Consider the following 26237-nt stretch of genomic DNA (forward strand, 5'->3'; position numbering starts at 1 on the left):
CATCCTTTCAAAGATAAGAGGTTCAAAACTGCTCACAATACTCCCAACACACAAAATGCCGGAGGAACTCAGCAAGCCAGGCAGCATCAATGGAAAAGAGTGCCTGGCCTGCTGAGCCCCTCTGGCATTTTGTGTGTATTACTTGCATTTCCAGCGTCTGCAGATTTTCTCTTATTCACAATACTGTACTCCAAGTGAGGCCTCAGCAGCGCTTTATAAAGTCTCAACATTACAGCCCTGCTTTTATATCCTTCTCCTCTTGAAATGAATGCTAACCACTGCATACCCCTGTTGTAATGCGTGGTTATCTGAGTTACTGTCTCAGATAAGTGGCTGCTCTGAACCAAATATCTACTGTGTGGCCAGGCAGCATCTGTGGGAGGAGGTGCAGTCGACGTTTCGGGCCGAGACCCTTCATCGACGAAGGGTCTCGGCCCGAAACGTCAACTGTACCTCTTCCTATAGATGCTGCCTGGCCTGCTGTGTTCACCAGCATTTTTTGTGTATTGCTTGAATTTCCAGCATCTGTAGATTTCCTCGTATCTACTGTGTGTTTGTTTGTGTATTCATCACCAACATCATCATTATGTGACGTGTGATATGATGTGGGTAGTCATGACCATGATGATTCTTGGCAAAGTTTTCTACAGAACTGGTTTGCCATTTCCTTCTTCTGGGCAGTGCCTTTACAAGATGGGTGACCCCAGCCATTATCAATACTCTTCAGAGATTGTCTGCCTGCATAATCAGGACTTGTGATGTGCACCAGCTGCTCATACAACCATCCACCACCTTCACCTTCGGTGTCACGTGACCCTGATTGGGAAGCCAAGCAGGTGGTACACCTTGCCCAAGGATGACCTGCAGGCTAGCGAAGGGAAAGAGTGCCTTACATCTCCTTTGCTAGAGACATATCTCCACCCTGCCACCCAATATATATAATTTTGTCTAGCACTGTGCAAAAGTCTTAGGCACGTGTAAGAAAAATTCTCTTAAACGGAAATGCTTTCAAAAATAATGAAATGAAAAGTTTCTAAGTATCAAAAAAAGTTCACTTTTTCCAGTCTTTCTCCTTCTATGTCCACATCCAGAATAGAAAGTACATTCATGACAAATATATATATTTGTTCATTATGGAATTTTCCCATCCTTGAGCAGATTTTGCCATTCATGAAAGCCATGACTGATTGTATACTCCCACGTCACTTTGCAACACCATGCTCATAATCCTTTGGATTGATAGATCTCTGTACAAGATTGTTTTGAATAAGCACAGGAAACAAGGACAATGCACAATTAAGGTTTTTAAATATGTATGTGTATCAACCATTCAAAATTGCCTTTTTTGTTGGTTTCACTCTGTGTAAATGTGGAAATATTTTATGCCTGCTGCTGGCCAAGATGGTGACATAATGGGAGTCTGCATGTCTACGAATTGTAAATTTAATAATATCAAATGATGATGGGATACCCTACATTTGTGTGATACAGTTAAAGATTCAAAAAAGTATTAAATTGGCTGGAAAGAAGTCAGCTGTCAAAAACTTTTAATAACAGAGGTGTTTAATTTGGCATGTGGAATAAGTTTGTAGTTTGAAGTCTACATTTGGACATAAAATGCTTAGTAACTTTTTAAGCATTGTAACAGTCATTTTACTAAATTGCTAAGTATTGGCAGAAAGATTAAAAATTCTCAGTTTGACATATCTTGCCACGATCACTGCAAACGATTGTACAGTTACATCTGTGCTCTATGTTAGGAACTAGATTGCAAACCAAATTCTTGGAGTCTATGTGTTACACTAAGATAAGTCAGTAGCCAGAGTTGAAGCAGCAGTTGAAATGAGATTATGCAGGCCTAATTTAGGGAAATAACTGAAATGAATGATCCTCAGTTGAATATTAGCAATTGGTAATCGCTTTCAAAGAGGCACAGTAAACAGGCTAAATGTGGTGGATATAGCCAAGTCCATCACAGGAAATCCCCTCCCCACTACTGAGCACATCTACAAGTAACACTGCCAGAAGAAACCAGCAGCCATCACTCAAGGACCTCTACCATCCAGGCCATACTCTCCTCTTGCTGCTGCCATCGGGAAGGAAATGCAGGAACCTTAGGTCCTACACCACCAGGTTTAAGAAAACCATAAGACCATAAGACCATAAGACAAAGGAGCAGAAGTAGGCCATTCGGCCCATCGAGTCTGTTCCGCCATTTTATCATGAGCTGATCCATTTTCTCCTATTTAGTCCCACTCCCCTGCCTTCTCACCATAACCTTTGATGCCCTGGCTACTCAGATACCTATCAATCTCTGCTTTAAATACACCCAATGACTTGGCCTCCACTGCTGCCCGTGGCAACAAATTCCATAGATTCGCCACCCTCTGACTAAAAAAATTTCTTCGCATTTCTGTTCTGAAAGGGTGCCCTTCAATCCTTAAGTCATGCCCTCTCGTACTAGACTCCCCCATCATGGGAAACAACTTTGCCACATCCACTCTGTCCATGCCTTTTAACATTCGAAATGTTTCTATGAGGTCTCCCCTCTTTCTTCTAAACTCCAAGGAAGAGTTATTACCCTTCAACCATCAGGCTCCTGAACCAACGTGCATACCTTCAGTCAGTTCAACACTGAACTGATTGCCCAACCTACGGACTCACTTTCAATATCTCTACAACTGGTGCTTAGTATTATTTATTACTTATTTATTGCTATTATTATTGTTTTTTTTTGTATTCACACAGTTTATTTACTTTTGAACATTGGCTGTTTGTTCATCTTTGTGTGTATTTTCATTGATTCTATTGTGTTTCTTTATATCTACTGTGAATGCCCACAAGAAAATGAATCTCAGGGTAGTATGTGGTGACGTACATACACTTTGATAGTAACTTTATTTGACTTTGAATAAATTTGGTATAAAATCCCAAGAAGGTCTATAACTTATCTGGGCTTGGATTTTGCCAAAAATTACATCTCCTTATACTCGGTGCCTCTCATCGACAGCACAAAGTGGAATCCAAAAATATTAAATTAAAAAATGGAATTGGATGTGCTATTGCTTTCTTTATGTGGGGACTGTGGAAATCAAGAAGATAAAAGTGAACTGAGACGTGGAACATTTTGCAACTCTTCAGTCCTGACAGCAGAACGGCGCAGAATGAGTTGCTAATATAAATCAGCCTTTCGTCTCTTTTTTTTTGTTCCAATTTTGAATAAGTCTGTGGTAGATTGAAAGTTTATGTCTTTACTCAGTTAATTATTGGTCTTGGCTGCAGAAAAATAATCTTCAATGCATAATGTTTTCAACCTTTCTTATTACCTCTTTTTAATAACAGCACATTTTTCATTTTTATGTCATCCCACAGGAGATATAGCAGCAAGGCTGATTATTGAAATAATATATTTGTACTTAATGAGAGACTACATTTATCTCCAGTAATCTGACATGTTTGGTTACAGTTAGGTGAAGTAACTAAATAGACCTTTGGCTGAAGATTACACCACAGTGACCCGAATTTCAACTTGATGTTTTAAACAATATCAACGTCCTCAGTGATGTTCACAAAGTTTATAAATCATTGAACATGAGACCATAAGACATTGGGCCATTCAGCCCATCGAGTCTGCTCCACCTTTCCATTATGGATGTTCTATTATCCCTCTCAACCCCACTCTCCTGCATTCCCTCTGTAACCTTTGGTTCCCTTACTAATCAGGGGTCCATCAACCTCTGTTTTAAATATACTGTAAAAAAAAAACGTAAGATATAGGAGCAGAATTAGACCAGTTGGCCCATCGAGTCTGCTTTGCCATTTCATCACGATTGATCCATCTTCCCTCTCAGCCCCAAATTCCTGCCTTCTCCCCCTATCCCTTCATGCCATAACTAATCATGAACTTCTCAACCTCTGCCTTAAATATACCCAATGACTTGGCCTCCACAGCTGCCTGTGGCAATGAATTCCAGGCTCTCCACCCTCTGGCTATAGAAATTCCTCCTCATCTCCATTCTAAGTGGATGTCCCTCTATTCTGACACAATGTCCTCTTGTCTTAGGCTCCTCCACCATTGGAAATATCCTCTCCACGTTCACACTATCAGCTATACCCACTCATGAGGAAGACTTCAGGAGTAAACCCTGTGGAAAAAATCTGGAGCTGGAGACCCAAAGACGGTCCTACGTTGAATTCAATTCAGTCCTACCCTTGCCATTCCTTTGGATTCATCAGCTGCACAGAGAGAGGGACCTTGTTGCACGGGCAACAGCTTGCTCTCCATATTATACTGCATTATCGATGTAGACAGCTAAGATGCAACAACCACGGTCGATCCCGACTAATGGAGGGACTCGGCAGTAAAGCAGATATGCCAGATATGCCAGATATGCCCAATGACTTGGCTTCCATAGCCATCTGTGGCAATGAATTCCTCAAATTCGCCACCCTCTTGCTAAAGAAGTTCCTGCTAATCTCTGTGCTGAAGGGACTGCCTTGAATTCTGAGGCTGTGCCCTCTGGTTCGAGATTCCCCCATGATATGAAACATCCTCTCCATGTTCACACTATGTAGACCTTTCAATATTTGATAGGTTTCAATGAGATCCCCTTTCATTTTTCTAAACTCCAGAGCCATCAAACACTCCTCATCCATTAACCCTTTCATTCCCAGGGTAATTCTAATGAATCTTCTCTGAATTCTCTCCATGATTTAGTTTTATATTTATTTTCTGCTGCTGTTAGTTCTAATAGAGATCCCTGATTGTCAAACTATAAACAACCCATGCAGCCCCACATTAACAAATATTATCTGTACTCAGGGCTAAGATATGAATGTATTTCACATCTGTTTGATTTGTTTTTGAGAAAACTCAAAGTTGCTAAAACATTCAATAACAGACAAATAGGTGAGTGAAAGTGCTGATTTGAAGTATTGTTTCTCAGATCCCGCAGGTCTTGTCAATAATGATTGCTAAGAGAACTATAAATGCAAAAAGAGATGAATCTTAAGCAACACACACAAATTGCTGGAGGAAGTCAGCAGGCCAGCCAGCATCTGTGGAAAAGAGTAGAGTCGACGTTTCAGGTCAAGACCCTTCTTCAGGACTGAGAAGGAAGGGGGAAGATGCCAGAATAAAAAAGTGGGGGGAAGGAGGCTAGCTGGAAGGTGATTGGTGAATCCAAGTGGGTGAGAAAGGTCAAGGGCTGGAGAAGAGAGAATCTGATAGGAGAGGAGAGTGGACAATAGGAGAAAGGGAAGAAGGAGCAAACCCAGGGTTAAGTAGTCAGCAGGTGAGAAGAAGTGGAAGGTCAGAGTGTGAAATAAAGGGTGGGGGTGAAATTTGTTCACCAGAAGGAGAAATATATATTCATGCCATCTGGTTTAGGGATACCCAGATGTTACTCCTCCACCCTGCGGGTGCCCTCATCTTGGCACAAGAGGAAACTATGGATTGACATGTTGGAACGGGAATGAGAATCGGAATTAAGATGTTTGGCCACCGGGAAGTCCTGCCTGAGGCGGATGGAGCAAAGGGCCTCAATGAGGCGGTCCCCCAATTTGCAACAGGTCTCACTAATGAAGAGGCTGCAGCAAAAAGAATATTTATTTATTTATTGACATATACCATGGAACAGGCCGTTCTGCCACGCTGCCCAGCAACCCTCCAATTTAATCCTAGCCTAATCATGGGACAATGTACATTGACCAAATAACTTAACAAATTTTACATTTTTGGAATGTCGGAGGAAACCAGAGCACCCGGAGGAAACCCACACACTCACGGGGAGAACAGACAAACTTCTTACAGGCAGTGTTGGGAACTGAACCCGGGTCACTGGTACTGTAGAGCGTTGTGCTAACCAATACACTACCTGCCACCTCAATACACAATAGACGACCCCAGCAGATTCACAGGTGAAGTGTTACCTCACCTGGAAGGACTGTTTGGGGCCCTGAATAGAAGTGAAGAAGGAGGTGTATGGGCAGGTGTAGCACCTAAGCAACTTCATTTTTCTTCACTTTTATGAAGTGTCAATAAATCGGGTATATTAATTTCTTGCTACCCTGGAATGCCTGTTTTCAGAATTTGGATTGTGCTTATTTATATTACACATCCCCATTATCATTTAAGATGATAGAAAATTTAAACGATTTAAAAAAGATTGCTGGGCTGGCTGGTGGCACAATGACATCAGTGGCGGACCCGAGAGCGGAGGTTCCCGGGTTCGAAACCAGTCGGGTCCTTTCGCGAGTACGCTTTTCCATCCGTGCCGGGTTGAGTGCCGAGATCGCAACTGGACCTCATAAATAAAAGGGAAAAATACTGCGAAAGTGTCTGTGAGGAGTGGTGTGCCACACAGTCTCTCTCTTGCTCTGCGCCTTGAAAAAGACATAATCACGGATGCACGCACGCACATGCAGACACACGCACAGACATGCATGCACGCACACACAGAGACTTGCACACACTCAGGCACATGCCAAAAAAAAAATTTAAAAAGATTGCAATTAAATTAGTATTTTATCTTGATAGTGGTTATATTTTTGAACAAAGCAAGTGAGCCAATTAGTCGATAATCTCTACTTTCAAAGTTATCTTGGAACTAATGAACAAATATTTAAATGGTTCAGATTTCATGATCTTCAGGCCTAGAAAACCATATGGTTGCAAGGATTCATAATCTGTGTCATATAGTACCGAAACAGGCCATTTGGCCCATTGAGTTCACACTGACAATCAAACATCCATTTACCGTGATCTTATTTTATTCTCCCCTCATTCAATCCCACTCATCTATACATTAGGTGCCATGTACATTGGTCAATTAACCCACCAACCCACACAATTTTAGGGAGGTGGAAGGAAACCAGAGCTTCAAACCCTCAATTCTAATTAACAAGTTCTAAAACCTGGGCCTCTGTACCTTCCTCTGCATCTGGATCCTTAACTTCCTCAACGGGAGACTACAGTCAGTCAGTGATAATATCCACTCACTGACAATCAACATTGGTGCATCTCAAGAGTATGTCCTTAGTCCATTATGCTATTCTCTCTACATCCATGATTGTTCCATCTCAAATGCTATCTATAAATTTGCCAACAACTATTACTGGCAGAAGTTCGGAGAGTGAGGAAGCATGCAGAAGCGAGGTAGATGAGCTGGTTGAGTAGTGTCACAACATCAACCTTGTACTCAGTGACACTAAGACCAGGGAACTGACTGTGGACTTCAGGAAGGGGAAGTCGAGGGAACTCACACAAGAACTCATCGAGAGATCAGCAGTGGAAAGGGTGAACAGTTTCAAGTTCTTGGGTGTCAATATTTCTGAAGGTTTATCCCAGGCCACATATTGCCACTATTAAAAAGAAGGCAACGCAGTGGCTATATTTCATCAGGAGTGTAAGAAGATTTGGAATGTCACCAAAGACTGGCAAATTTCTACAGATGTGTTGTGGAGAACATTCTAACGGGTTGCATCACCGTCTGGTATGGAGAGGCCACTGCACAGGATCGGAAAAAGGTGCAGAATGATGTAAACTCAGCCGGCTTCATCACGGGCACCAGCCTCCCCAGCACTGAGGACACCTTCAAAAGATGATGCCTCAAGAAGGTGGTACCCATCCTTAAGGACCCTCATCACCCAGCACATGCTCTCTTCTCATTGCTACCATCGAGAAAGAGATACAGGAGCCTGAAGACACACACACACACAGCATTTTAGTAACAGATTCTTCCCTTCTGCCATCAGATTTGTGAACGGACAATGAACCCCTGAGCGCTACCTCACTACTTGTTTTCTCTCTTCTTGCACATGTATACAGCTAGGGTGCCAAAGGATTTTCCACAGTACTGTATTTGCCAATGTGGAGCGGAGAGTGAGTTTATAAATTTGGCATGCGCGAAGGATGTTGGGAATGGCGAGGGTGGAGTGCCGTGGGAGGGGTGTGGGACAGGTAGCAGAAAAGGAGTGCCCCCCCCCAGGTGCAGACACAGCCAGCCCTGAGATAGCAGCCTGGCTTATTTGATTCCAAACAATTCGTTTATTGACCGTTACAGAATGTCTCTCTGGTGCCTCCCGCTCCTTCCCCTCTCCCTTCCCTCTCCCTTCCCCTTTTCCCAACCATGCTTTCCCCCCCTCCCTGCCCCCTTCCCATTCTCAGTCCACAATAGAGACAAATATCAGAATCAGGTTTATCAACACTCACATGTCATGAAATTTGTTTTTTTTTGTGGCAGCAGTACAGTGCAGTGCACGTGCGCGCGTGCGCGCGCACACACACACACACACACACCTCAAAGAGTTTTGTACAGTACTGTATATATTAATGTAATTTATAGTTTTTAAGATGATTGTGCACTGCAATGTACTGCTGCTGCAAAAACAAATTTCCTAGCATATGCCAGTGACATTAAATCTGATTCTGATTCTGAGCTGTGTCAGCAACCTTACAAACTGTGACTCTCCCTAAAGCATGAGTTGCCAGCCTAGCCACATTAACTTCACTTTAAAAATGCAGCAATAAAAACATCTCTGATTCAATAATAACTCTCATCACTGGTGAATAAGAGAACATACAAAATGCTGAATTAGATTTTTGGTTGCCCTTAACCTTTATCAGAACGAACACAATTACAACAAAAGAAAAATCCATTGTGTTGTAAAAGTGGTCAGAATGTTGCTAATCTGAGGTAGTAATTATGGTTGTGTAGTTTGATTCAGCAGCCGAATGGTTGAAGGATTTGAACCTGGTGGTGTGGGAATTGAGGCTTCTGTACCTCCTGCCTGGTGGCAGCTGCTGAAAGATGGCATGGCCTGGATCATGGGCATCTTTGACGAAAGGTGCTGCCTTTCAGAAGTGGCCTGTCACGGAGATGCTACTGATGGTGGTGAATTTCAATTTCAATGTAGATAGGGTTGTAAAGAGCGATTTTGGCCCATGGCTTTCATGAATCAAAGTATTGAGTACATGAGCTACGATGCTATGTGTCGAAATTATATAAGACGGTAAGACCAAGTTTGGAATGTTGTGTGTGGTTCTGGTCACCTACCTGCAGGAAAGATGTCAATAAGATTGAAAGAGTACAGAGAAAACCTACAAGGATATTGTATCAGTTTTGTGTGTTTGTAAGGATATAGCAGGGATTTGAAGACTGGAGTTATGAGGAAAGTTTGAGAAGGTTAAGGCTTCATTCCCTTGAGTGTAGGAAGAGTGTGGGAGATTTAAGAGAGGTATACAAAATCATGAAGGGTATAGATAAAGTAAGTGCAAGCAGTGATTTTCCACTGCTATTGGATGAGATAAGAACTAGTAGCCATTGGTTAAAGGTGGAAGGTGATATATTTAAGGGCAACCAGAGGAGGAACTTCTTCAATCTTCACTGAAGATGGTGAGAGTATGGAATGAGCTGCCAGTAGAAGTGATGGATGTTAGTTCAGTTGTAACATATAATGGAAATTTGGATAAGTTCATGGATAGGAGGGGCATGGAGGTTATTGTCCAGGTGCGGGACTAAGTAGAATAACAGTTCAACATGGACTAGATGAGCTGAAGGGCCTGTTTCTGTGGTGTGGTGCTCCATGACTATGACTCCATCGAATCACTAATTGTTCACCACAATAGGTCAATGGCTGTCCACACGGCTTTAGACCACCTGGACAACACAAACACTTATGTCAGGATGCTGTTCATCGACTATAGCTCAGCATTTAATACCATCATTCCCACAACCTGATTGACAAGTTGCAGAACCTGGGCCTCTGTACCTCCCTCTGCAATTAGATCCTCAGCTTTCTAACTGGAAGACCACAGTCTGTGCAGATTGGTGATAACATATCCTCCTCACTGACGATCAACACTGGCGCACCTCAGGGGTGTGTGCTTAGCCCACTGCTCTACTCTCTGGATACCCATGACTGTGTGGCTAGGCTTAGCTCAAATACCATCTTTAAATTTGCTGACGATATAAATATTGTTGGTAGAATCTCAGGTGGTGACGAGAGGGCGTACAGGACTGAGATATGCCAACTAGTGGAGTGGTACTGCAGTAACAACCTGGTACTGTGTACATACATCTACTGATGCTTCTGGACACATCTTCAGTGATGTTCCTGGAATCATCGGGTGTTTCAGGTCTTTCAACATCATACAACCTCCTCCAGGTGACCCAGCTGGGGCTGATCAGACCCCAGCTTGTATCCAGATGGCTAGCTACTTATGACTCCATGGCTCCCCTCTTTTGAGCCACAGCCATCTTGAGGCCCTCCCTGCCGCATCGGTGGTACTGCGGATGGCTCTCCTCTTCCTCTCTCCCTCGATGCCCAAAATGCCGAAGGCTCTAACTAAAGAATGGACTACGAATCCCCTACAACCAACCTCCACTGGGAGACACCTTGCTCTCCATCCAGCCAGTTGCTGACCAGTCCTGCGTACTTGGAGAGCTTCCTTTCAAAGGCCACCTCCAAGCGATCTTCCCATGGGACTGTCAGCTCCAGCATCACCATTTGCTTAGTAGACTCAGACACTAGGACAATGTCTGGTCACAGGGTGGTGGTTATGTATGGTTGGGGAACTTCAGCTGCCGTTCGAGGTCCACCAACAGCTGCCAGCTGCCAGTCCCTTACAGAAGTCAGGATGCCTGCAGATGTTCTTTTGGCAGGTATTGGCTGCTCCCCAGCTCTGACAAAGGCAATGGTCTGCTTGGAGGGTCAGGACCACTTCGTCCACTCAACTCCTGCGCTGACGGCTTCAGCGATGGTCATCAGAACCTGATCATACCTCCACCTGTACCGTCCCTCAACAAGTGCCCTTGCACAGCCACTGAGGATGTGCTCCAGGGTTCCTCGCTTGGAACACAGTGGGCACGCAGGTGACTCTGCCTTGCCCCATGTGTGCAGGTTTGATGGGCTTGGAAGCACATCGTACACTGCCTGGATGAGAAATTGGATCTCAACACCAGTAAGACGAAAGAGCTGATTGTGGACTTCAGGAAGGGTAAGACGAAGGAACACATACCAATCCTCATAGAGGGATCAGAAGTGGACAGAGTGAACAGCTTCAAGTTCCTGGGTGTCAAGATCTCTGAGGATCTAACCTGGTCCCAACATATCGATGTAGTTATAAAGAAGGCAAAACAGTGGCTATACTTTATTAGGAGTTTGAGGAGATTTGGCATGTCAACAAATACACTCAAAAACTTCTATAGTTGTACTGTGGACAGCATTTTGACAGGCTGCATCACTGTCTGGTATGGAGGGGCTACTGCACAGGACCGAAAGAAGCTGCAGAGGATTGTAAATCTAGTCAGCTCCATCTTGGGCACTAGCCTACAAAGTACCCAGGTCACCTTTAGGGATCGGTGTCTCAGAAAGGCAGCGTCTATTATTAAGGACCTGCAACACCCAGGGGAATGCCCTTTTCTCACTGTTACCATAGGTAGGAGGTACAGAAGCCTGAAGGTACACACTCAGCAATTCAGGAACAGCTTCTGCCCCTCTGCCATCCGATTCCTAAATGGACATTGAATCTTTGGACACGACCTCACTTTTTTTAATACACAATATTTCTGTTTTTGTACATTCTTTTAAATCTATTCAATATATGTAATTGATTTACTTGTTTATTTATTATTATGTTTTATTTTATTTATTATTTTTTTCCTATCTCTGCTAGATTATGTATTGCATTGAACGACTGCTGCTAAGTTAACAAATTTCATATCACATGCCGGTGATAATAAACCTGATTCTGATTCTTTTCAGAGTGCTCTGTTTAACCATGTTGGAGTGCAAAACATTGAAATGTCTCCAATCTTGCTTAAACTCAATTAAGATGTATTGACAACCCATGTTAAACTAGACCAGATGCAACATCCCAAAATAATGGAGTAAGGTCGATGGGATGTGAACATAACAAATAAAAAGTTGTTATGACAAGAAAAGAAATTTCAAAAATGTGGAGGGGTACTACTGGGAGGATTGGAGCAGGATTTCCAATCCCGAGCAAGACGGTCAAGCTGAAAAACTTGGGAATCAGCAAATGTTGGAAAGGTAATTGATAATAAAAGCAATGATGAATGAAAAGACTAAAAATAGAATGAACTTTTTTTCTTAATGTTATAGCAACTTAAAAATGTTTAAAAGGCTAATTATTTAGACTACATTGAAGTGGCCCTATTGCTTAATGATGTCCCAGCAAATAATTTGGCTTTACATCAGTTTCAGACACTGCTGTACTTCTGTTTTGGGTAAATATGCAATCTGTGATATTTTGGAAGCTTCAAGCTAAGTACACAAACAATATTTCACTATGTGCAGTTAAATTTAATATCTATTTCCAAAGACAAAGAAGTTACAGGGCTATTGTAAACACGAGGAATTCTGCAGATGCTAGAAATTCAGGCAACACACATCAAAGTTGCTGGTGAACGCAACAGGCCAGGCAGCATCTCTAGGAAGAGGTACAGTCGACGTTTCGGGCCGCGACCCTTCGTCAGGACACAGGGCTATTGTTTTTTTTCCCCAGAATTTAACGATTATTTTATCAAATGATGACTCTAAAAGTGAAAGAAAGAGACAAAGTATAAAGCAGTTGTTGAGGAAGGAAGAGAGATGAATACTTATACCAAATTGAATATACTCTTTCGATGTCTTTGTGATTTGATGTTCCGTATTCTGTGTTCTTCACTCGTTATTTTTCTTGCTGTTTGCGCTATTTGTTCTTTTTTGCATGTTGTGGCTTTGATGTTTGTCTTTAAATGGGTTCCATGGTTTTCTTTGCTTTGTGGCTGTCTATGGGGAAGATGAATCTCAGGGTTGTGTACTGCATACAGACTTTGCTAGTAAATGCACTTTGAGTCGCACTTTAAAGTAATGGCAGTTTTCCCTTTGTCTTATATTCTATTCAGTGATTGAAAGCAGGAGAGTGGAAATATTAAATAAAAATACTTGGCAGGTCAGGCAGCATTTGTGGGGAGAAACCCCAAGTTATTGTTTCAGCATGTTGATCTTTCATCAAAATTGGGTAAAGTTAGAACTAAAAAAGGTTTTAAATCGCAGGAAATGGGATGGGCGGCAAAGAAAAGAGGAAATGCTGTCACAGCACCATGCGATTTGAGATGAAAGAGCAGCCCTTTTACCCTTTAATTTCCCACCATACAGGGATCTAACCCTCCACCAGAGTGAAATGGTAATCCACTGTACTTTGTCAGATTTAGCATTTTATTTGGTACATGATGCAGTCTCTGTATTGGCAAAAAAAAAACAAAGATTAAATCACTGCTTTGGACAGCACCTAGTAGGGAATGCAAAGGCTAATGGTGAGATAATTGAGTCTTTTCAGAGCATTTTGAGTGACACAAAATTATTTTTGAGTGAATACACACAGGAACTTTGATTTTTGGACTCATTGAAACCCACCGTTATTAATTCTTTAATCTGCACATTTAAAAATCAGACGAGTAAATGTGCCAAGCTTCTTTGATAAATGTTTGCTTCAGTATGTTAACTGTCAATGTTTAAACCTACTACTATACGCTGGAAGTCCCTGGAGTGATTCCTAACCAGGAATAGTTATTAACCATCAGACTACAGACTTCACATCCCAATTCTGAACTATTTCCACAACGTACACATTCAGTTTCAACAACTCTACAATCCATTTTCTCAGTATTATTTTTATTTGTCTTTAAATTTTATTTTGCACAATTAGTCTTCGGTACATTGGTTGTTTGTCAGACATCGTTGAGGTATTATTTTTCATAAATTTTATTGTATTTTATTATTTTTTGACAATAATTTTACTTTGACTTTGAAAACATACTGCATTTAACAGTTGCTGTATAACTTAAGTAACTATTGAATTAATTTCTACAGATCAGTAAATGAGCAAATTTCAGCAATGTTGCATACATGCAAAAATAAAATTAACATCACAAAGCTAACTGCAAGTGAAGAAAGCTAAGTTGGAGGTGAGTGATGATTTGAGAAAATTAAGCACAGGCATCAGCGATCAGAGGGAGCACTGTGAGTCCTGACGAAGGGTTCCGGCCCGAAACGTTGACCGATCCTTTCCGCGGATGCTGCCCGACCTGCTGAGTTCCTCCAGCGTGTTGTGAGTGTTGTTGAGGTCTCTTCTCCACACTTCTCCCGCTCCCCACATCTCGGATATACAGAACATCAGAAGCACTGAACTCACAGATCCCTCAGTATTGTCAAGGACTCCCCCCCACCCCCCTAATCCATCCCATAATCTTTTTGACCTCCTACTGTCAGGCAGAAGGTACCGCAGTGAAAGAACAAGGACTGTTAGGCTGGGTAATATCTTCTTCCCTCAGGCTGTGAGACTGCTGAACACCCTGTTACCACCCAGTACATAATGTTTATGACAGCGTCAGAAATAATAATAATGTTGTATATATTTAACTATATGTCATATATGTACTTTGTGTCAATTTTTACATCTACAGAATATTTTTTATCTTTTCATATTATTGTGTTAACATTATTTTTATGTGCTGTATGTGATATATTGTGTTTCGTACCTCTGTCCCTGAGGAAAGTTGTTTCATTTAGCTGTATACACACACACATAGTTGAATGACAATACGAGGGGTGATTGATAAGTTCAGACGGAGGTAGACGGAGTCAATTTTAGAAAACCCAGCACATTTATTTTTCAACATAGTCCCCTCCTACATTTGCACACTTAGTCCAGTGGTCGTGGAGCATACGGATCTTGGACTTCCAGAAGGTGCTCACAGCAGGGGTGATTGATAAGTTCAGACGGAGGTAGACGGAGTCAATTTTAGAAAACCCAGCACATTTATTTTTCAACATAGTCCCCTCCTACATTTGCACACTTAGTCCAGTGGTCGTGGAGCATACGGATCTTGGACTTCCAGAAAGTGCTCACAGCAGGGGTGATTGATAAGTTCATGGCCTAAGGTAGAAGGAGATGATTTATACAGCTCTCTTTACATGCACATGCAGTTCAACTCTGAGTGATTATGCAGAAAATTTGAAGTTAATATCTCATCAGGGGTGATTGATAAGTTCGTGGCCTGAGGTAGAAGGAGGTGAGTTATTAACTTCAAACTTTCTGCATAATCACATAAAGAGTTGAACTGAGCGTGCAGGTAGCGAGAGCTGTATAACTCATCTCCTTCTACCTTGGGCCATGAAATTATCAATCACCCATCTGTGGACACTTTCTGGAGGTCCAAGATCCGTATGCTGCAGGACCGCTGGACTAAGTGTGTAATTGTAGGAGGGGACTATGTTGAAAAATAAATGTGCCAGGTTTTCTAAAATTGACTCCGTCTACCTTAGGCCACGAACTTATCAATCGCCCCTCGTAGACTTGAGCTTGAACCAACAAAATGTGCATTTTTCCCATCAGGTGATGAAAAAGCGACTTTAAGTTTCATTGGAGAAGGAATTCTTTCTAACTGTAACACTTCAAAAGAAATATAAATCCAGAAACGTATGATTCCACTGTCCTGAAATGCCTTTGGGCGAGTTCAATAAACAGAAATGTCACCCAAATGACAAATGTGTTGACAGAAACAGGTCAAAGTCACACATGGAGGTGCACCATGAAATATCAAAGGCATATGAAAGGTGTCATAGATACTTCAGCTTCAATGACATCGTCGTTGGAGTTCTGTCACCGGTTCAGTTCATTGTCATTTCTAATGTAGTACTGACCAAATTTGTGCAATTAATACTCTCATCTCCCATCTTATTCTCTCTACTCTCTTCAAATTGTTTATGATTCAATAGACAGTTTCCTTATGTTTTTCAGGTTCCTTAAGGTTGTCTGAGCCAGGGGAGGCATTGGGGATAAGCTCTTACTTTCTATTAAATGCTCCCAATGGCATGCGCCTCAAATAGCCTCAGACAACCAAGTCCAGTTCCTGGCCTTCACAAATGGCTTAGCCTGGCAGAACCATTTCTTCTGACAAGAGTAGGGACAAAGGTGGGTTACTGGCACCTTAAACCAGTCACTTTGGGCAGATGCGGCTCATCAGACTTGTTTGGCAGCTCATCTAGGTGAAGGAAAACTCTGATCTCAAACCTTTGCTGCCTTATGGCTATACGCACACATGGGGAAGGCTTCAGGAGTAAGCCCCGAGGGAAAAAGGCAGTCCTACGTTGAGCTCAACGTTGACTAGCCACTCCTGTGACACCACTGGTGCCAAACTGTATCTGTCTCTGCCATTCCTTTGGATTCATCAGCTCTATGGAGAAAAGGAGCTGGCTGCATGGGCAACAGCTCGCTCTCCATATCTTACAGCCCTGGGTTGTATACTGGCTTGCATATCATGTTGCCAGTGAGGATGTCAAATCCATTGTTGAGCCCGAGCAACAGAGAGCCTCAAAAGACCACTTTGATTTTGTCAAATGGTCTCTGTCTTTAAACTTGCATTGCTGCTCAATATACTGTATCCATGGATACCAGAGTGAACATTTGGTTAGATGCAGGTCCATCTGCGTATTACTGAGACATTAGAAGAATAAATTTAAATTGACAGGCAAGAGATAATTGTCACTATTTGTCAATTTTTTTTTGCAAAGGCACACTGATGTGAGTCTTCAACGCTTGTCAATTATCACCAGTTCTGTTTACACTTACCAATGGTATGCTTTTTAGTGTCATGTCAGTGTAGCAGCACTGCATCTTGAGAGAAGCAATTTGAAAAACAAATCTTGTGTTTCATATAGCAACGCACACAACATGCTGAAGGATCTCAGCAGGTCAGGCAGCGTCAATGGAGGCGAATAAACAGGATCATGTCAGCCTGAAATATTGACTGCTTATTCCTCCCCTGAGATGCTACCTGAGCTGCTATATGTGTTGCTTAAGAGTTTCATCTTCTGCAGAATCTCTAGCGTTTAAATTACATATACATGTCTTTGCAATTGAAATTATTCCTTTGTCATCTATTGTCTGATAATATCATCATAAACATATTCTTATCTTTATGACTATGGGTATTGACAGCAAATTACACTTATGAATTTCATGGTGCTGTTAAATGAATAGCCATTCCAAAGTACTCCATAGGTGGGTGGATACAAAATACTTGTTGAGCTGGTTAAGCAGAGACCAATGAGTAGCCATGGCAGATATCACTCACAAAATGCTGGAGGAACTCAGTAGGCCAGGCAACATCTATGGAAAAGAGTAAACAGTGGATGTTTCGGGCCGAGACACTTCATCAGGACTGATGAGTTCACTCTTTTCCATAGATGCTGCCTGGCCTGCCGAGTTACTCCAGCATTTTGTATGTTTTGCTTTGGATTTCCAGCATCTTCAGACTTTGTCGTGTTTGCGGATATTGCTGTTCTCTTGTGATTCTCAGACAATATAGCTCACTGTATGTTTCGATGTACATGTGATCTGAACCTGAACCAAGGCACTAGGAAGTTACCGTCAATACTGTCTGCATGAAGTGTAGCTATTTGAACGGAAGGCTAATGGAACTGATATAAACCTTTTCTCCTCCAGCAACAATCCTGGTACCCCCAGTTACAGCCAATCATTCAAGCTAAGCACAGTGTGTATATACTTGCCAGTAGTTCCCCATATCAGGCACTCCAGTCTCAGCTCTGATATACTGTGAGTCCGTAAGATTTCTTCATCATCATTATGTGCCATGATGTATGACATGGGTGATCATGGTCTTTCCATGACCACGGTCATTCTTGACAAATTTTTCTACGGACGCGGTTTGCCATTGTCTTCTTCTGGACAGTGCCTTTTCAAGAAGGCTGACCCCAGCCATTATCAATACTCTTCAAAGATTATCTGCCTGGAGTCAGTGGTCTCATACAAGGATTTGTGGTGTGCACCAGCTGCTCATACGACCATCCAGTACCTGCTCTCATGGTTTCACGTGACCCTGATTGTGGGTCTACACCTTACCCAAGGGTGACCTGCAGGCTAGCAGAGGGAAGAAGCGCCTCACACCTCCTTTGGTAGAGACATATCTCCACCCTGCCACCCACCATAAGATATAAGGGCAGAATTAGGCCACTCGGCCCATCCATGAGACACAATGATCGATTTTGTTTTCAATCCCATTCTCCCCTGCTGCTTTAAGAAGCTGTCACAGCTCACTAAAATCAAGCTGTTGAACTCCAACGTAAAGTCAGTTCTTCTGTCTGGGGTGGAGACTTGAAGAACAATGAAGACTATCATTGGGAAAGTTCAGACCTTTATTAATAGCTGTCTGAGGAAAGTCTTCTGGATCTGTCGGCGAGAAGTTGTCAGCAATACCGATCTACGGCAGAGAGCACACCTCCAGCAGCGGAAGAAGAATTAAAGAAAAGAAGATGGGGAGGATAGGACATACACTGCACAACATCAACAGGCAAACGCTGACATGAAATCCCCAGGAAAAGTGGAAGAAAGGCTGGCCAAAGAACACCTGGTGATATGACCATAAAGCTGGCATCGAGAAGATCGGCTACACCTGGGGACAATTTGAAAGACTGGCCCAGGACAGAGAGCTCAGGAGAGCTGCAGTCAGCAGCCTCTTGGTGATCAGCTGAACTAACTAACTGATTCTCCCTGTAACCTGGGTCTGCGAGACCGCTGGGAAAGTCAAAGCCCAACGTCTGCAGGTCCATGAGTCAGCTGCAGGCCGAAGATGACCTGTGCTAGGGTTGGAGGATTGTGTATGTTGGTGGGAGGGAGGGAGGGAGGGAGAACAGAACTTGTTTTGGTGTTGTTCTATTGCTGTTGTTGTTCTATCACTTGTTGTGTTCTGTGTTGTTCTGCTGAGCATTGGGGGCTTGCTGTGTTAGTGCCGAAACGTGTGGCAACACTTCCAGTCTGTCCCCATCACATTGTTAGGTTGGTTTGGTTGTTCCCAGAAACGATGCATTTCACTGTATGTTTTGACGTACACATGATAAATAAGTGGATCTGAAGGTGAATTTGTAACCCTTAATCTCTTAATGAATCAAGAACCTATCAACCTCTATTTTCAATACACCAAATAACTTACCCTTCACAGGCCTCTGTGGCCACGAACTCCACAGATTTCCACCCTCTGGCTAAAGAAACTCCTCCTCCTTTCTGTTCTAGGGGGAAGCCCTTCTATTCTGAGGCTGTACCCAAACCTTTTTTAAGCCATGGACCAATACCGTTAAGCAAGGGGTCCTTGAACCCCAGGTTGGGAACCCCTGCTCCAGGATGTTAGGAACCAGGCAGAGAGAGGAAAAGATTCAAAGCCTCCATGAAGAATAACGTTACATCCCCTCTGACGCTTGGATTTTCTGGCCCATGATTGCTCAAAGTAGAGAAGAAGAATTCAGGATGCTCACAGATTCACACAGCAAAACAGCACAGAAACATTCTGTTCAGCCCATCAAGTCTGTGCTGACCATGAGCCACCTATTTTGACATTAACCCTATGCAAACTCATTTTACTGTCCCCGTGTTTCCATGATCCCCACCGTTCAGGTCCCAAGTCTGCTCATCTGCGCAAAGGGATAATTTAAAGAGGATAAATAACCCATCATCCTGCATATTTTGGGATGTGGGAAGAAACCAGAACATCCAGTGGAAACCTATACAATTACAGGAAGAATGATGTGAATATCATTTATGTACTTACAATTCTCACAATAATAGTGGATACCTTTGGGACTTCTGCCATTACAAATAAGCCGTAGTTATTGTTGAAGTACCTGTCTGGACTGGAAAGGTAAACTTGCAAGTATGGAGTTCACTTCGGAAGAAAAGTATTAGTTGCAATTTTAAATATATGTACTTTTTTTTCTCTGCTCTATTTCCTTTGGTTTCTTGTACCAATTTTTATTTCATTTTCTGTATAATGATTTAAAGTAAATGTATTTCTTGAGTTTTGCTTCTTGCGAGCTAACCTGTGTGTTTAACTGATGGGTAAGGGTTGTCTCGCTGTTTGTCTTCTTCAGATGTCACATTGGATCAGATGCCTGACTGTTGATGAGCCTGGAGAAATTCTCTAGATAGTTGTATGAAAGGTGAATGGTGAAGCTCGCAGCAAAGTCTATTACATTACACCTGCTTCTCATTCCACTTGAACAGTCAATTCAGCAGAAAGTTTTATCAGTTTTGTTTAAAAACTTCCCTTTCTCTTGCTTTTGCTTAAACTCCTATGTGCTTGCTTCTTTTTGCCTTAATTGAATGTGAAGCAGTTTTATTTATATAGTTGAAGTGATACACACTCAGTGGCCACTTTATTAGGTACACCTGTACACTGGCTCGTTAATGCAAAATTCTAATCAGCCAATCATGTAGCTGTGACTCAATACATAAAAGCATGGTCAAGAGGTTCGGTTGTTGTTCAAGTTAAACGTCAGAATAGGGAAGAAATGTGATCTATGTGACTTTGACTGTGGAATGATTGTTAGTGCCATACAGGGTGGTTTGAGTATCTCAGAAACTGCTGAACAGAGAATAATGCAAAAAAAAACCCTGAAGAAGAACATCCAGTGAGCAGCAGTTCTGTGAGTGAAAAGACCTTGTTATTGAACGAGGTCAGAGGAGAATGGCCAGACTGGTTCAACTTGACAGGAAGGCGACAGTAACTCAAATAACCACATGTTACAACAGTGGTGTGTAGAAGAGCATCTCTGAATGGATAACGTGTTGAATCTTGAAGCGGATTGGGTACAGCAACAGAAGATCACGAACATACACTCAGTGGCCACTGTACCTAATAAAGTGGCCACTGAGTCTAAATAGTGCTCTCTTCCTTGTTTTTGATAAATATTGAGACAAAGATCACAAAAATGATTTAAAATAGTTTTAGAAATCAAACAGATGTTTCAACTATTACCTTGTTTTACTTAACTTTAGCACAGTTAAATGTGGTATTGCAATTTAGCTTGATTTTATTATTCAGTTTATTATTTTCTTGTTTAAAACATTTAAGCATCGCGCTGATCAAAATGCCATAAGTAGTAATGATATTTTCACTAATCACTTTATCTTACCAGCAACCTTATGTTAATGTAGACACACATTGCATGATTTAATACAAATTGTGAAAATTGGTTCTGTGCAGGCAATAATGTTCATGTACTTAGGAACCAGTCAAACAGTTATAGAACTGTACAGCACAGGAAAAAGCCCTTCAGCCTGCAATGTTGTGCTAAACTAATTAAATTAGTAACCAAATGTCCAACTCAAGTAATCCTCTCCTGCCTATCATATCCTTTCATTTGCCTATCAAAGAGCCCCTTGAACACCTCTATCGTATTTGCCTCCACCGCCACCTCAAGCAGCACATTTCAGTCATCCACCACTCTCTCATCCACAAAAACTTGCCCCACACATGTCCCTTGAAATTTCCTGTTCTCACATGGCCTCGATTGTTAGACATTTCAATCCTGGGGAAACAGGATTTATCTACTTTATCCATGCCTTTCATAAACTTATAAACCTCTATCCAGTTTCTCCTCAGCCTCCACCACTCCAGAAAAAACAAGTTTTTCCAACCTTTCTTATAGCACATGTCCTCTAATCCAGACAGCATCGTGGTACAGTCACCATGGAAACAACCAATGTAAAAATAAACTGTGCAAATACCAAAAAAAAATTAACAACAATAATAATAATAAAATTCTATGTGAAAAAAACTTCAGTTTATCTTGCATCTTTCTGAAACTTTTCATATCCAGAACTTTGGCAGTGGGTGGTGATGGTTTCATTTATGATCTCAAATTAATTTTAACCTGAAGCAAATTGTGTAAGTCATTGGTGAAATTGCACTAATTTAGAAACTGGATGGACACGTCCAGTTGAAATCTCGTTCCAAGGCATCAAAGTCAAAGTAAATTTATTATATAAGTGTATATATCACCATATATTACCTTGAGTTCATTTCTTTCAGTTGCTTATGTTAGTCTTTCAGTCAGCTAGAGTATGTTTGCTGTAAAGACTGTTGTTTTAACATGCAATAATTAATTGGAAACCTGGATGAGAATCAAAAGATTAGTTTTGTTAATTCAAGCCCTTTTGATTCATGCCTGGTAATATGACATGAACATTCTGAATGTGCCAGCTTTACAACTTGTTCAGGGGGATGGTTTGTATTTCTGTAAAGGAAAGGCTTGTATTTTTAACAGTGCTTTTAACATACCTCCCACAACCTCCTAAAGCTTTTTATAGCTGGAAAGTATGCTAGAGGTGTAGTCACTTCTGTATTATAAGAAATTTAGCAGATAGTATTTGCACAGCAAGTTCCTATAAAGAACATAGTAAAATTGACTAAATAATCTATGATCAAAATGTTAATTTTGGGATTGCTACAGTACTGTGCAAAAATTTTAGGCAGATATGATAGCTAGGGTGCCAAAGATTTTTGCACAGTATTATATCTGTCAATATGGAGCAGAGAGCGCGTTTGTAAATCTGGCAGGAGCAAAGGAGGTTGGGAATGGTGAGCATGGAGCGCCATGGGAGGGGTGTGGGACAGGTGACAGAAAAGGAGTGTAGGGGCAGGGGCAGACACACTCAGCCCTGAGAAACCAGGCAAAGGCATTTGATACCAAACAATTGGTTTTATTGATCATTACAGAATGTCTCTCTAGTGCTTCCCGCTCCCTCCCCTCTCCCTTCCCCTTTTCCCAACCATGATTCCCCTCTCCCTTCCTCCTTTTCCCAACCATGATTCCCTTCTCCCTGTCCCCTTCCCACTCTCAGTCCACAATAGAGACCCACATCAGAATCAGGTTTATCATCACTCACATATGTCATGAAATTTGTGTTTTTATGCGGCAGCAAGGCCGTGCAATGCATAAAGTTGCTAAGGTTTTAGCTATATACAGTGTATCTATGACTCCCTTTCAAATGGGAATTTTTGCATTCACTGTTTGGGGATGAGTCCACAACTGACTCCAAAGAATGACATGTCCAATGTAATCCCTTGCAAGGTACCAAAGTGTTGGCCTATATTTGTTAAGGTCAAGTCACTCAAACTCAGTCTCATAATTTCCTGACCTGGAGTGTCCCAGATACAGGAGGGGGAGGGGGTGTGTGTTCCGCAGATGGGGTAGTGGAAGGGGGATGTGGGTGTCCCAGAATTGGGGTTAAAGTATGAAAGGGCAGAAGGGTATGGGGGGAAACCCAGAGACTTTCAGTCCTTCACTCCGTAATTCTGCACTTCACTTGAAAGTAAAATTAGTCTGGGTTTAAAACCAGGCACTCCTCTGATTACTATTGCTCAGTTAACGTAAAGATACTACTTTGGCTTTAACCATTAGAAAACGCTAGTGCATCGCAAGCTATGTAAGGACACTTGAGTCATCAGTCTGCATGTGGAATTCAGTGAAAGGCAGAAATCTGAATCTTGGCATCTGACATAATAACAGCGAAAGCTGCAAATACTTAGCAGGTCAGTCAGCATCTGTGGAGAGAAAGAGAAAAAAACAAAGTCAGCTTAGATGAGTGCCCCTTCTTCATAATTATTCTCTATCCCTTCTCATGTACTTCCTGAACTGCTGGGTGCTTCCAGCATCTGCTCTTTTGCATTTAGACTTTAATCATTTTGCCTGGAGGAGAGTACCTATGAGTTTGGTCTGTGCAGATTTACTAATTTTCCAGGATGCACCACAGCTGTTAAATCAGCAATACTGATGGAATATTTTAAGATGCCTTTTCACACTTATTAACTCAGTCGTCTTTCTTATGATCTTTTTAAAATTGAAAGGATATTTTAAATTAGATCATGTATTTTGTGAATAAGAAAATTTTGTCATGCTAGCATAAAAATAACAAGTTCATTTTCACCTTCTATAGAATTCAGTAAATGTCTTAAAACAATAGTTAAAGTGCAAGGTTTTATGTAAATGTTAGTTCAGTTTTTCAAAACACACTCTGAAACCTGCTGATACAGTACCTTTGGTTTGCTGACAATTGGGAAAAAAATAATTACTAATTTTCTACACCTGGTGACTAAGAGTTGGCAATTAGTCAGACTCAATTAGGCTGAAAAGTTACCTTTGCACATCAAAAACATCTATAAATATGGTGGCTAAGGCATTCTTTCGTTAAGTCATCCAAATTAGCAATTGACAGCAGCTATATACAAAAGGTGACAGAAATGTGATAATACAGAAGTAAATAAGGTAGCAAATAATATAGATAAACGTAGACTAGAAATGCTTCTATTTTCTAATCCATTTCAGCAAGGCAAGTGATGCTAATAATAATAATAACTTATTTATAGAGCCCTTTTTCATACAAATGATGTAGTTAAACATACTTTACAGAATTTATGGTTCGATAGTTCCGTTTAATATCAGAGAATATATACAGTACACAACTTGAAATTCTTACTTTTTGCAGACATCCACAAAACAGAAAAAAACGGAAGAAAGAATGATAGAACCCCGATGTCCCCTCCCCCTCCAAAACACAAGTAGCAGTAAAGCATCGACCCTTCCCCTCTCCACTCTTCCCACTTGTTCCAGCAGGAAGAATCAGCACCTACCACACACCAAACAATCAATAGCAAAGCCCCAAAAGACAGACCATGATCTGCAGTTCAACAAAAACCATTGTTCACCCGACAGTTTGACATGCCACAGGCGCGCGCACGTGCTCACACACGCACACACACACACACACACACACACACACACACACGGGAGAAAGAGTTGTCTCCCCTTCCACAGCAAGAAGGGAGATGAACAGATCACAGTTTTGATGTTACAGTCGGAAGAGATGCTTATACAAGCTCACTCAACTCGAGAACTTGCAGACACTCCACCCCCACCCCCATCGAGAGCGAGAGATAGAGGGAGATAGAGAAAGAGTGATCGCTCGAGTATAAAGACCTCTGACAGCCATACCTATTGTCTAGATGCTCTGCTCTCCTGTGACATTGGTAAAAACTAGTAAATTTAGGAATAATGTTGGAAAATTCTTCACCTTGCCGTGAATAATCGGTTTGAGGTATGTAGATATGGGAATAGCAGAAGAGAATAAAGATAACCTGAGATTAGTGAAAACATTTGAATCAGCAGATTTGTGGATGACACCAAGACTGGGGGTGTAGCGGACAGCAAGGACGACTCTCATGGTTTGCAGCAGGATCTGAACCCGCTGGTAAAAAGGCAGGTGGAATTTAATTCAGACAAATGGGATGTTTTGCACTTCAGTAGAACCAACCAGGTAGGTCTTAAACAGTGAATGATAGGGCACTAAGGAGTGTGGTAGAACAAAGGGACATGGGAGTACAGGTCCATAATTTTTTGAAAGTGGCGTTACAGGTTGATAGGATCATAAGAAAAGATTATGGCACAGTGGTCTTCATAAATCAAAGCATTCAGTACAGTAGTTGAAGTTGTCTAAGACATTGGTAAGGCCTTATTTGGAGTATTGTGTGCAGTTTTGGTCACCTACGTACAGGAAAGATGTAAACAAGATTGAAAGAGTACAGAGAAGATTTACAAGGATGTTGCTGTGTCTCAGGACCTGAGTTATAGGGGAAGATTGAATAGGTGAGGACTTTTTCCCTTTATTGTAAAAGATTGAGAGGAGACTTGATAGAGGTATACAAAATTATGAGGGGGTATAAACAGGGTAAATGCAAGCAGGCTATTTCCACTGAGGTTAGGTGGAACTACAACTGGAGGTCATGGGTTAAGGGGAAAAGGTGAAAAGTGTAAGGGGAACGTGGGGGGAAACTTCACTCAGAGGGTCATGAGAGTGTGGAATGAACTGCCAGCACAAGTGGTGCATGAGAACTTGATTTCAATTTGAGAAGTTTGGATGATGGGGGTATGGATAGCTATGGTCCTGGTGCAGGTTGATGGGAGTAGACAGTTTAAATGGCTCGGCATGGACTAGATGGGCCATAGAGCCTGTTTTTGTGCTGTACTTTTCTATAACTCTGTGGTGTAGTGCTTGAAAAGTTCTTTAACTTGAAAAAGCCAAGGAAAGCACAACTTCTGATCAGTTAATTAATCTGCTCTCTTTACCTCTCCAAAGAGCCCTTGCCGAAATTTGAGATGGCAAGAGTGAAAGATAAAAAGAAAATGAGAGGTTAAGGTTTGCACTTCTATCTGCAGGCTTTACTGGAATGCATTGGATATACTGTAAGTGGGATTCATTAAGTTTGAGATTCTTTTTAAAAGGTCATTAGTTTTTTTGTGATTAATTCAGACAATTATAATTAACTCACTGGAACTATCAGAGGAAAAACTCAACATTGTTCTGTCAGTGTTCCTTT

At 41.7% G+C, this 26237-nt stretch overlaps 1 protein-coding gene across 1 annotated transcript in view; it reads left to right on the forward strand.

Moving 5' to 3' along the window:
* Nucleotides 1-26237, forward strand: part of cacna1ha (calcium channel, voltage-dependent, T type, alpha 1H subunit a) — a 510834-nt gene that overhangs the window by 123913 nt on the left and 360684 nt on the right. The gene's annotated exons all lie outside the window — the stretch shown is intronic.

The sequence above is a fragment of the Mobula birostris genome, chromosome 9, assembly GCF_030028105.1.
Source record: "Mobula birostris isolate sMobBir1 chromosome 9, sMobBir1.hap1, whole genome shotgun sequence".
Taxonomy (NCBI): domain Eukaryota; kingdom Metazoa; phylum Chordata; class Chondrichthyes; order Myliobatiformes; family Myliobatidae; genus Mobula; species Mobula birostris.